A 12,994-nucleotide genomic window follows, 5' to 3' on the forward strand; every position below is an offset into this window, starting at 1 on the left:
AGGAGCCCCCAGAGGCGGTAGTCAGGCGAAGGAATGAGGCTCGGGGAACCACCACTTACCGGTCCCGGGAGTCCGGAGAGCTGGCGAGACCTGACATGCTGCGTGGAGACCAGGGCTTCCCTAGCACCAAGGGAAAGGACCCGGGTACGTCGTTGGCCACCTCCCAGGGTGGCACCGAAATGAAGTTGTTAACCCTCAGGCCTTTCGAACCCCGATCCTGAGCCTCGCTACGCTCTCTGAGTCATGCAGGAGGGAGACCCCCACCTACCACCCTGGCTGCCTTTCCTGCCGCCACTACCCCCTCCACAGGGCAGGGCCCTGGATTCCTCATGCTCAGCACTTGGTTTCGCCTGGAGAATCGTGCCCCAAACTGCACCTTCTTCCAATTCAAATCCTCCGCGACGTTCTTTACAATTCTTCCTTTTATCCGTTACGCTCACCTTTCCCGGAGACCTGTTCGTTGTCTCTATCCACGTACACCTGAACGCTGGGAATGACTGACGCGCCTCGGGAAAAGCTGCCATTACGAGTGTGGCTAAAAACAGTGCTGTCCCCGTACCTTCCCCACGAATCCTCCTCTTCTGTGTATCCTTACCTGACTCAGCCCACTGGGCAAGCCCGTTATCGATTGTCATTTTTCCTCCACTCCACAGTGACTACCCACTGTGTGCTTGGTGATCTGCTCCGCCCGGTCAAGGAGACGGGGATGATAGCCCCTTATGCCTTATAAAGAGCTTAAGTACGTGTCATGAGGGTGGGGAGTGACGGGTTATGTGGGTCACCGTTCATTTGCTCCTCTTTGTTTCCTCTGCCCTTTAAACATAGAGGTTGCCCCAAGTCCTTTTGTTCTTTCCCTCTTGTGTCATACCCTTGTCCAAAATGGTGTCGGCTCTCCCAACGTCAACTGTCATCGCTCTTAGTGGTTAAAAGAAACAACCCAAATGTGTAGTGAGAAACATAGGGTTGCACATTTCCTCCACTTGTTTGAGCAAATCCGTTAACCTCCCTGAGCTTCAGGTTCTTTGTGTTCACAAAAGGGATAATCAGACGCAAATGTCACTTTAGAGACTACTCTGGGCCTGGTAATTATGGTTCTGCCCTACGTACTTTAAAGGATGTTTATCGAAATCAAAATCAACAGTAGACAATGGCTATGAAAAGCCCTTTGTAAACTATTCAGCATTATGTATATACATACTAGATAAAATGTAGAGTACTTGTAGGTAATTCATATATTCTCCACTGACCTCAAAAAAGTAAATGCCTGGGTGAATATCTCTATATCAATTATCCACAGGCACCTTTAAAAAGGTGAGCCTGCTCTGCCCCTCCCCCATTCATGCTCTGTCTCTCTCTGTCCCAAAAATAAATAAACGTTGAAAAAAAAAAAAATTTAAAAAAAAAAAAAAAAAAAAAGGTGAGCCTGGGTGGCTCAGTTGGTGAAGCCTCTGACTCTTGATTTCGGCTCAGGTCACGACCTCATGGTTAGTGAGTTCAAACCCTGCACTGGGCTCTGCACTGACTGTGGAACCTGCTTGGGATCCTCTCTCCCCCTCTCTCTCTGCCCTTCCCCCCGTGTGTGTTCCCACTCTCTCCCTCTCAAAATATATAAGTAAACTTAAAAAAATAAAATAAATAAGAGTCTACAGCTTAAATGTGTTTTGTTTTGTTTTGTTTTTAATTTTTTTTAACGTTTATTTATTTTTGAGACAGAGACAGAGCATGAACAGGGGAGGGGCAGAGAGAGAGGGAGACACAGAATCTGAAACAGGCTCCAGGCTCTGAGCTGTCAGCACAGAGCCTGACGCGGGGCTCAAACTCTCGGACTGTGAGATCATGACCTGAGCCAAAGTCGGACGCTTAACCGACCGAGCCCCCCAGGTGCCCCTTAAACGCGTTTTTAAGAAAAAAGTACCTAAAACCAAGTTCAACATCTTCCCCCAACCCACATGTTGTTTCATTTTTCTATTCTATTGGAAATGGCGTGCGTATCAGTTACTCCAGCTAGAAGTTCATTTGTTTAACAAATGTTCATTGACCCAGGCTTGGAAGCTTAGAATCATCATCGATTACTGCCTCTCATCGTTAGTCCACATAAACCCCTTTACCAGGTCCTGGCCTTGAAAACGCTTGTGCTCTAATAGTATCTCTTTTCTGGTTCTTTCATGGTCCTCCTGGTTGAAATCAATCTGTTCACCTTAGCACTTCCTAAACTGTTCCCTAGCGATTTCATCTACTTAATTGTATCTTAACGCAAGACCAATGAGCTGGCTGTGAATGCTAAAAACTGACTTGAGTGATGACTAAGTTTTGAATGAATCTACAGGAAGGTGAGACAGTGCCTTACCTGAGGGCGCTGTCAGATCTGAGGTCTCATGTGGGAGGGCAGCAAGCTATGGATGTGCGCACAAGGTGCCATCCCTGTTGGGGGCAGACGGGGGCATAGGCATAGAGATGAAAATCCGTGTGTTTTTAGATAGTAACGAGGAGGGTTGTATCCCTTAAAAGAGTTTTTTTCCCAGCTTCGTTAAGTCATAATTGACACAGAATATTGGGTAAGTTTAAGGTTTTCAAGCTGATGATTTGATGTGTATAGATGGTGAAATGATTACTACAATAAGGGTAGTTAACATCTCCATCACACATAATTGCTGTGTGTGTGTGTGCTCAGCTGTGTGATGAGAGCATTTCAGATCTACCCTCTTGGTAACTTTCAAATATCTGATACGGTATTGTTAAGGGATAAGATTTTGGGTGATTTAACTTGCTTTGAGTGGCACTGAATATAATGCCATTCACGAATAGGTCATTAAATGAGTTTGCCAATGCCCTTTTGCATGAACTTTGTATTCTGCAGAGGGTGTGTGTGATGTGGGAATTCTGGAGTCACAGAAATGACTACAGAAAACACCGAATCCAGTTCTCAAATTATACACATCAGTCAACTGAGATCTAGATTTAAGAAATTTCCTGATTTGTTGGCAAACAATAAACAGTCTTGAAGGCAGGACCCATGTGGTACTCATTCTGGTATTCTTGAACCTAACAGACTCCCTTTCTGGTAACACCTACAGCAAAGTTTTGGTGGATAAATGAAAAGTAAATTGTCGTCTCTCACAACAAACTTACACGTAAAGATTCCACACCCAGGAAATGTTTGTGCCAGGTTCCTTTAGAACACTTTATTGGGAGATTAGGTTAGGTTAGGCGTAATATTTAAAACTGAGGGTTAGATGCTATGTGGCTTTAGCAACTTGGCAATTTGATCACTATTTTCCTTGGCGTTTGTGCAATAAGGAATCAACGCACATGACTTTGGTTCAGCACCTAATTCGGGCAGCTTATGTCTGGTCAGGCAGAGTTGAAGCACCCAAACCACTTGCATTTAGCAATGGTCTTGACCAGAGCCATGGCTAGAAAAAGAAGAGCAAGGAAATTCAATCTCAGGACACGTGGTTATGTTGGTCGAAGGGGTTGCCGCTCCCCTTGGTTTGCATTTGGCCTCTTGGGCTGTTCATCGAGATGCCAAGGCCATCACAGCTGCAAGAAATGCTCCAGCAGCCAAGTTCATTACGAAGAAGGAAGGAAATATCGGGAAGACTGAAAGGCAGATACTCGTTTCTGCTTCCCGTTACTGTGGCGTTTCTGTTACTTTCTTTCACCGTAACCAACTCTTCTTACCATAACCAATTCTATTTACTATCCTAGAAAAGCATGGGGAAAGGGTAATGTTGACTAAGGTATACAACACCAAAAATGAAGGTGGAAATAAGTGCATGCTTTTATATTTTATTGCCCCCTTTCATAAAAGAATTAAAAAAAATACTTCCTCAATTGAATAATTCCAATTAGAATTTTTCATTGAGAAGAGGAATTCTGTAATGCTGTTTGGAAACTTTTATGCCTTTCATTGCTCTAGAAGGAAATTAGAGCAAGATGTGGGACAATTGCATTCTGTCTAATGTAGTGTCATCCAGAGCCTTGCCATTCAAAATGGTATCACTGGGGCGCCTGGGTGGCTCAGTCGGTTAAGCGATCGACTTCGGCTCAGGTCATGATCTCACGGTCCGTGAGTTCAAGCCCCGCGTCGGGGTCTGTGCTGACAGCTCAAAGCCTGGAGCCTGTTTCGGATTCTGTGTCTCCCTCTCTCTGACCCTCCCCCGTTCATGCTCTGTCTCTCTCTGTCTCAAAAACAAATAAACGTTAAAAAAAAAATTAAAAAAAAACCCAAAATGGTATTACTTTGGAAGACCATTATTAAAATACATACAGTTGAACCCAAACAAAACATAATGAACGGGATCCAAGAATTTAATTGCGACGTATGAATTACTCTTCCTTTGGTGTTGGGGGGGTGGCGCGGTTGACATGAGGCAGCCCAGCTTGCCGTCTGGGAGTTCCGAGGGTCTAGCTGTGTTGTCCAAACCCCTCCTGGGCTGGCTGTGGTTCGGCACCAGCTGGTAGGGTTGTCCACCCAAGTGAAATATTGATAGTGATTCTTCTGGCTTCTGCAGCTGGCTGGGACTTCCAGGACAGTGGCAGTAATTCCAGGAATCCACCACAAAGTTGGCAGATTTTCTGTTGGCCTGACCTAGGGAGATTGGATTGGGAGAAGACTGGGTATGAAGGAGCCAACATAGAGGGTAACGTGTCCCAGCCTGCTTCACTTTCTCTTCCAGTCCCCAAGCCAGAGGGTGAGAACTTCAGCCTCCCCCCTTGGAAACTCTGTGGAGGACAGGAGGCAATCTCTGATGGCATATCTTTATTATGCAACCCTTTAGAATAGAAACAGAAATTTCCTACATTGGGAGAGCAATTAATTGAATTGCAAAGATCTAAATAGCAGGCTCTAATGCGACCAATAAAAGTAGTATTTTCAGAGAATGTAATGACATAAAATAATCAGAGGTTAAATTAAGTGCAAAAAAATGGGATACACAATTGTATGTAAGTATGGTTTTAATATTATAAAATGTGTCTATGTGTGCGTATACATGGAAAAGACCACAAGAAAATACATCAATACTGTGAAGGGTGATATATCAGGAGTGCAGTTTGGATGATGGATGATGTTAAAAAATATATTTCTGGATTTTCTAAATATTCTAAAACTCATTTGTGTTATGTTTATAATGTATTTTTTAATGCAACCGCCTTCCTGGTTAAATAACACAGCAATAGCATTTAACATACTAGCTCATTCCTATAAGAGAACAGCCTTTTAAGTTATTCCTTGCTATTTATTATAGTGATGGTATAATTTTGGGAATGTTGAACTAAATTTGTACTGGAACGGGCTGTTTTCCGATACGTAGGAGGAGGGGAAGTTCACCGAGTCCCTAAGAAAAAGAAACGCTACAAATATGAGGAAAACAGGGGTAGGATTATCTTACCAATTAGGCATCATATTCCCAATGCCTAGGGCCTATGACTTTTTCTTTCTGTCTTTCTTTTTTTTCTTTTTTTAGAAAAAGTTTGAGTTCAGATTAAAAAAAAAAAAAAATGAATCCAGGGGCACCCGGCTGGCTCAGTTGGTAGAATATGCAACTCTTGATCTTGGGGTTGTGAGTTCGAACCCCATATTGGGTGCAGAGATTATTTAAGAATAAAATCTTCAAAAGAAAACTGTAAAATCAATATTAATAATAAGCATTTTGTTAACTGTCGACAAAACATTACACAGTACAATTTTATTCAATTTAGTAAAAATTGTCACTACATTTACAAGCAATTTGTCACTTAGCATTTATTTTGCAAGTATATATAATGATTGATTAAAAAAGATAATAGCCACCAATTAAATGGTAGTCATAGCCAAAAATTCCAAGAGAAAAATTATAAAAATCTTGCCCCAAATATTTTACAGCCAGAGTATTGTATTAACTGTGGGTTATGAATTCCTTTTAATATGTTTGATACAATGAAGGGTGGAGCTTCTAAAAATAAGAATGCCCAGCATTTAAGGGAGCCTTTCAAATACTCTAGGAAGAGGGAGGGTCTATTCTTCTTGGTCAACAATGTCCATACAAATGTATGTGACCTTCAGAAGCCAAGGCTAACTGAAAAGATTGAAGGTATCAGATTTTAGCCTGCGCCTTTTTTCCTGGTTAAGAAAAAAGTCCACAATGTTCAGAAGTAGGAAGCTAGGTGACCCCAGCTGTGTGGACCCTATAATGGGGGGGAGAGGACCCTATAATGGGGGGAGAGAAAGTCCTGCAAGGTGTCTGTGAATTTGCCCCCGTCCCCATATGGCTGTGGCATGAGTTACGTTGACTAGCATGAAGGTGACTGGGATTTTCCTCAGTTACTTATTTTCCCATTAACACTTCAGAAAAACGCATTTATGCAGCTAATATTTATTGATGGTGCCTCTTGAGTGCTAGATAACATGCTGGGCGCTGCACGTAATTTCTTCCCTCATAGAGTTTACCGTCTGGGAGGATACAGAGCAGAAGCAAGTAAATGGATAATCCTATAATTGCAGATTGTGATGAAGGTTCTGAAGGTAATAAACGTGATGCAGGAGTAGAAAATAGAATGTCAGAGAAAGCCTGTCTGAGAAAAAGATATGTAAGCCTGAAATGTGAGAAACAGTTAGCCATCTGAAGAATGAGGTGAAAAGTGGCGCGGACAGAGGGGCCCTGCTGTGTGACGACTTTTGTTCTAGAACCCAGAAGAAGCCTGTGCCGGCAAGGAAGGCAGGGGTCAGGTCACTGAGACCCTGGTGAGAATTTGAATTTTAAGAGCAACAGGAGCTAATTATTTCTAGAAAGACCTCGGTGGCTCCTAGAAGAAACTGAGGGAACATGAATATCAAAGTAGGGAGACACATAAGGAAACCATCACACCAAGTGATGGTGGCTTGTGTGAAAAGTACAAGAGATGATTCACTTTCAGAAACACCAAATAAAAGCTGTGCTGTCCAGTTAACAGGTTTTCAACCCCCGGAAAAAAGGACGGGCCCCCCTCCCTCATAATGGAGTCCCAAACCCTTAGATACTTCACTTCCTGGTTCTTCTTCTCCTCTCCGCTTCTCAGGCTTATTTTCTCAGGCTTTGCCATGAGCATGTGCCAAGGAACAAAGGAGGGACTGAAAGTCTCTGTGGCAACTCAAGGAAGGTACATTTATTCCAATCACAGTACTGATTAAAAATTTCTCTTTTCAAAATTTTTTTGAGGTTTATTCATTTTTCAGAGACAGAATGGGAGTGGGGGAGGGGCAGAGAGAGGGGAAGACACACAATCAGAAGCAGGCTCCAGGCTCCCGGCTGTCAGCAGAGAGCCCGACGCAGGGTTCAAACTCAAGCACCGAGAGATCATGACCTGAGCCAAAGTCGGACGCCCAACCGACTGAGCCACCCAGGTGCCCCTAAATTTACTTTTTTTAAATGTTTATTATTTTTGAGAGAGAGAGTGCGAGTGGGGGAGGGTCAGAGAGAGAGAGGGAGACATGGAATCTGAAGCAGGCTCCAGGCTCTGAGCTGTCAGCACGGAGCCAGACCGTGAGATCATGACCTGAGCCAAAGTCGGATGCTTAACCGACTGAGCCACCCAGGCGCCCCCCCAATCAGACTACTTTTCGCCTTACACGGGCCTAGGAGCGTCTGGATAAGCCTGTAACCTCTGTAGTGGTCAGCCAATGAGGAACCAGGGGAGGGACTTGCACGCTAGGAGATAAATGGTCTGCTGTAACTGCCCCCCGTGTGCCTGTCCCCCAGACACCTGCTCTTGCAAGCACGTTGATGATTAAAGCCTTGCTTCACTGGGCTGTGAGTCTCTGCATCCCTCCTTTGACTGGACCGATGGGCTTATTTCTAACAGCTTGGACTAAAGCCTTAACAATAAAGATTTTTTTTTTTTAAGGGGACAAATTCATCTCTAAGGGCCTGTAGCATCTCATGGTGGATGGGAGTGGAGAGAGCGCAAACTTGGCCTCACTTTGAAAAGGAATGCCTAACAGAAGATCCCAGCTTCTCCCGCTTTTGCGCTTTTAACACGCCTGCCCGCAGTCAAGGGGTGCTGTGGCTTAACTGCCTGTTGTTCTTAACGAGAAGGCACTTAAAGAGAAATCCCACCCAACGTCTGCTTTAATGGTGGTATTTTGAATTCTGAAATACGGTGTGCTCTACATTGATGCTACACCAAGGCAAACCCAGAGAAATAATTGACGTGTATATCTGACATGCATCCAACGAACAGAGCCTGAGATCAGCCTAAAGACCACGGCACTCTCCCCACTGCTGCTTCCAATAGTCAGAGAGGGGATGCTTCCCATGGTCTTTGCTGCGCTTGAAAACCAAACGGAAGATAGAAAACAACCGCCCCCCTCTGCTGTAGTACCTCTTGTCTGAGTTGGTCAACACCGTGCAGGGCCAGTCCATCAACCCAGGGGGAAGAACTGAAGTGGGAAAGCAGAACAAGGGGTGCCGGTGAGATTCCCATTCCTGCCCAGGCTGTTTCTACTTCCGCCTCCACGCTCTCGGTTCCTAAAATTAGCTGTTTTGGCCTCCCCCCATCCCTCCCCCAAGCGGAAGCAGCCCGGGAGCAATGGGCCAGGAGGAGCCCTGCAACGGCACCTCTCAGACAGATCTGTGTTCCTCACACCCCTTCTCCCGAGCCTGGGGAGCCCCGTTTTAACACCCCAGTTTTACCCTAGAGGGTTGTCCAGAAGTCTGCCAATCCAGCGCATTTTCTCGGTTACCTGTGCAAAGACCTCAGAATTCCACGCCTGAGTTTTTTCAAGTTTGAATTTGGGTGCCTAGTGTGCGAAGTTCTGGTTGCTTTCAGGCATAACAATTTGCTATTTGTCACCTCATCTAGACCTGTCTCAGTCACTTTCCCAAGTCTCTTAAAGTCTTTTTTTTTTTTTTTAATGTTTATTTATTTTTGAGAGAGACAGACAGAGCTTGAGCGGGGGAGGGGCAGAGAGAGAGGGAGACACAGAATCGGAAGCAGGCTCCAGGCTCCCAGCGGTCAGCACAGAGCCCGACGCGGGGCTCGAACCCACAGACCGTGAGATCATGACCTGAGCCGAAGTCGGACGCCCAACCGACTGAGCCACCCAGGCGTCCCAGTCTCTTAGAGTCTTGAAAGGAGGAGAGTTGGGCCTCATCGGTTGCTTAGACTCAGAAGAGCTCCTTTGAATTCCCTTAGGTATTTTTAGTGCCTGCTAACATCCAAATGTTAGGCTAAAAGGAAGCTATAGATGAAAGCATGGTTACATAAAATTCTAGGCCTGAATTTGGAAGATAGGAGACTGTTGATCATTCATAATACTCATGCCCATTGTGCTTTCTTCTTAAATACGACACGGTTCTTTAGAGAGTTGTCGGAAAACTAAATTTCAATAAGGAACTCTGCTTTTCTTTTATTAATTTGGGCTTTTCCTGTTTCAGCTTCCATACTCAAATTTTATGTAGGTCATAAAAGTGATATTTTAATACTTGATAAAATAGGACTCAAGGACTAATCTGAAGTCAGAAATAGGTTTGTTATCATTTTCTTCATTCATTCATCACGTCTATGGCGAAGTCCTATAAGATTCTGGCCACAGGGGCGCCTGGGTGGCTCAGTCGTTTAAGTGTCCGGCTCAGGTCGTGATCTCACAGTCCGCGAGTTCGAGCCCCGCGTCGGGGCCGTGCTGACGGCTCAGAGCCTGGAGCCTGCTTTGGATTCTGTGTCTCCCTCTCTCTTTTTCTTCCCCTCCCCCACGCACGCTCTGTCTCTTTCACCTTCAGAAATAAATAAACATTAAAAAAAAAAAAAAGATTCTGGGCACAAAGGTGAATAAGACACATGCCTTGCCCTTGAGGAGCTCAGAGTTTGGTGGCGAAGAGAAGCCCATGAGCCAATAATTTTCAATACCGTATGGCCTACATGCTATGGCAAGGCTGTAGGTGTGCCTGGAAAACCACTCCGTCAGACTCAGTGGGGGGAGGAAGGGAAGAACCAAAGGCAGTCCAGAAACGGTGGTGCTTGAGTTAAAAACAAAAACAAAAACAAAAAGTGTTTATGCAGCATAATCACAGCATTTTTAAATTTCACTGTTGTGTCTGTCCAACAAGTAGCTACATACAAAAAGCTCGAACCTTAAGAAAGGCAGGGACTAAAAAGGGAAAGTTCCCCCTTCTACTTCCTCTCCACTGCCATTTGCATAAATGGGAATGTGCTTTTACATGTTGCTTTGTGATTTGCTTCCTTTCCACTTAACGCTGTGCCCTAGAGATCTTTCCATACTGTAGCAACCAGGACTGGTCTCATTATCACAAATCTCATGCATAAAAAAAAAAAAAGCCGTCCTTTTCTTATTCTGGCCTGCACGTCATTTAGCTCTTAGCTCAGTTCCTCTATTAGGTACATACTCAGTGAAGGTCCACTTCCCTCTCCCTAGGAGTAAGTAGGATGAGGGCAGGTGGCTTCGATGTTATCGCTTGGGGGCGGAGACCATTGAAGATCGCAGGCATCCTCAACTCCTGGGATGACCTCCCAGGAGACCTCCATGGACCCGCAGTCTCTTGTACTCGGGCCTCGTGCTCTGGAAGCTTCTCAGCCAGATTCCACTTCCCTTCTGGTCTGCCCTTCCCCATCCATCACCTCCCCCTCCCTAAGAGGATCCCCCGGGCTTTGGACTGCCCTGACCCTTCCGCCTGGAACCTGAGTCCGTCCACACTACTTGGCGTCCCGGTCCTGCCCTGTTCTTCCAGATGCAGCTTTCAGCCTCGTGGGACACACCGGATAGTCAGGCCTCGGTCTTTCTGGTCCAGCACGCCTCCCGACCCACACTGGAGGCCCGTTCTGCTGCTCTCTTACTCTGAGAAAAATCTCCCAGCTACACTAAGAGTATTTTTTTTCCTATCTCCTTCTAAAAGGTATGTGTTCATCCCAAACTGTTATTTAAGGATAAACTTTATACTCGAATCCTTTGGACACTTGGCTTCGAGCTGCACAAAAACCTTCTTACGTATTTTTTTTATTTTGAAAAGTTTAGCTCTTGCGGGCAAATGCCTTGGCTTTCGACACTAGTACCTTCACTGTGGGTTTTAAGGAACTATTTATTTTGACGCTTTTTTTAATGTTTATTTATTTATTTGAGAGAGAGGGGGAGAGACAGAGTGCAAGCAGGGGAGGGTCAGAGAGAGGGAGACACAGACTCTGAAGCAGGCTTCAGGCTCCGAGCTGTCAGCGCAGAGCCCGACGCGGGGCTGGAACTCACAAACCATGAGATCATGACCTGAACCGAAGTCGGACGCTTAACCGACTGAGCCACCCGCGCGTCCCTATTTTTTCTTTAATTAAGCTCTATACCAAACATGAGGCTTGAATTCGTGACCCTGAGATCAAGAGTGCTCACCGTTGTGCCCCACTAGAGGAAGAGGTTTGTAGGAATTGCGTTCTCCAAAGAAACAGAACCCAGAGGAGATAGATATATGGATATAGACAAAATACAGAGAAAGAAGTTGATTATGAAGCACTGGCTCACAAGATTATGGAGGCTGGGGAGCCTCGTTGATGCGGTTCCAGAGTGGCGGTGAGGGTCTGGAGCTGACAGCCAAGAAAGAATTCTTGAGATGTCTTTGGTGCAAAAAGATGATTTTATTAAAGGACAGGACCTGTGGGCAGAAAATGCTGCACTGGGGTTGCGATGAGCAACTGATTACATGCCTTTAGGTTAGGAGGGAGTTGGGGATAGCCTAAGTTTCTAAGGAATTTTGGAAGCCAGGTTTCTACGACCTTGAGGGGGCTAGCTAGTGTTAGGAAAAAGTCATTTATTACTGTCTAGTAAAACCTCAGTCATGAGACCCTTCAGATGTCTATCAGTGGGCCATATGCTTGGAGGATGATGGCCATCATATATCTGGGGAGGTAGAGATAAAGGAAGTTTCCAAAGGAATTTTTATATGTTAAAATAGGCTTACAGGATCCTGGAGGTTGGGAAAATGTTAAGCTAAGGTTGCCTTTTGTCCTTAGCAAAGTGTCATCTTCAAGGCGGCTGAGCTCCTAGAATGCCACTCTGCCTGTCTCAAGGACCTGGGCTGTATAGGTTATAAGGAAATTTAATTTTACCTCCCATTTCCTTCTTGTCTTTGTTCCCCACATCACTCTGGAGGGGAGAGTGACGTTGGGGCTCCAGGAAACTGAATCTGTAAGTTTCTGGGGATTAGGCTATTGATAAGATTGCTTTTTCTTGTAATTTACTAAGACATTAAAAACTGATAGAGGGGCGCCTGGGTGGCTCAGTCGGTTAAGCGGCCGACTTCGTTTCAGGTCATGATCTGGCGGTCCGTGAGTTCGAGCCCCGCGTCGGGCTCTGTGCTGACAGCTCAGAGCCTGGAGCCTGTTTCGGATTCTGTGTCTCCCTCTCTCTGACCCTCCCCCATTCATGCTCTGTCTCTCTCTGTCTCAAAAAATAAATAAACGTTAAAAAATAAAAAATAAAAAAAACAACAACAAAAAACTGATAGAGACTCATGTCCTACATGACTGTGATCTCTATTAGTTCACCATCTGTTTTTCCCTTTCCTTTGTTCTTGGGCAGCCAGGGGTGCCAACACTTGTAGGAATGTTACAAATATCCCACTTTGGTGGAAGAAGGGGTTTGGGGGGTAGTCGGCTTGTCTTATGCTCCATCATCATGAGGAAAGCTGGTGGTGGTGTTCTAGTCTAAAGCCGAAGGTTTGAGAACCAGGGAGCCAATGGCGTTAAGTCCCAGTACGAGTCCAAAGACTTGAGAACCAGGAACACTGACGTCCAAGGGCAGGAGAAGAGGATTGTCTCAGCTCAAGCAGAGGGCAAATTCACTCTTCCTCTGCCTTTTTGTTCGATTGAGGACCTCAAAGGATTGGATGCTACCCAGCCACTTTGGTGGGGGTTCTCTACTCAGTCTACTGATTCAAATGCTGATCTCTTCCAGAAACACCCTCATAGTCACTCAGAAATGTTTTACCATCTATCCGGGCATCCCTTAACCCAGGCAAGTTTACACATAAAATTAACC

Source organism: Lynx canadensis, chromosome B4, assembly GCF_007474595.2.
Source record: "Lynx canadensis isolate LIC74 chromosome B4, mLynCan4.pri.v2, whole genome shotgun sequence".
Classification (NCBI taxonomy): domain Eukaryota; kingdom Metazoa; phylum Chordata; class Mammalia; order Carnivora; family Felidae; genus Lynx; species Lynx canadensis.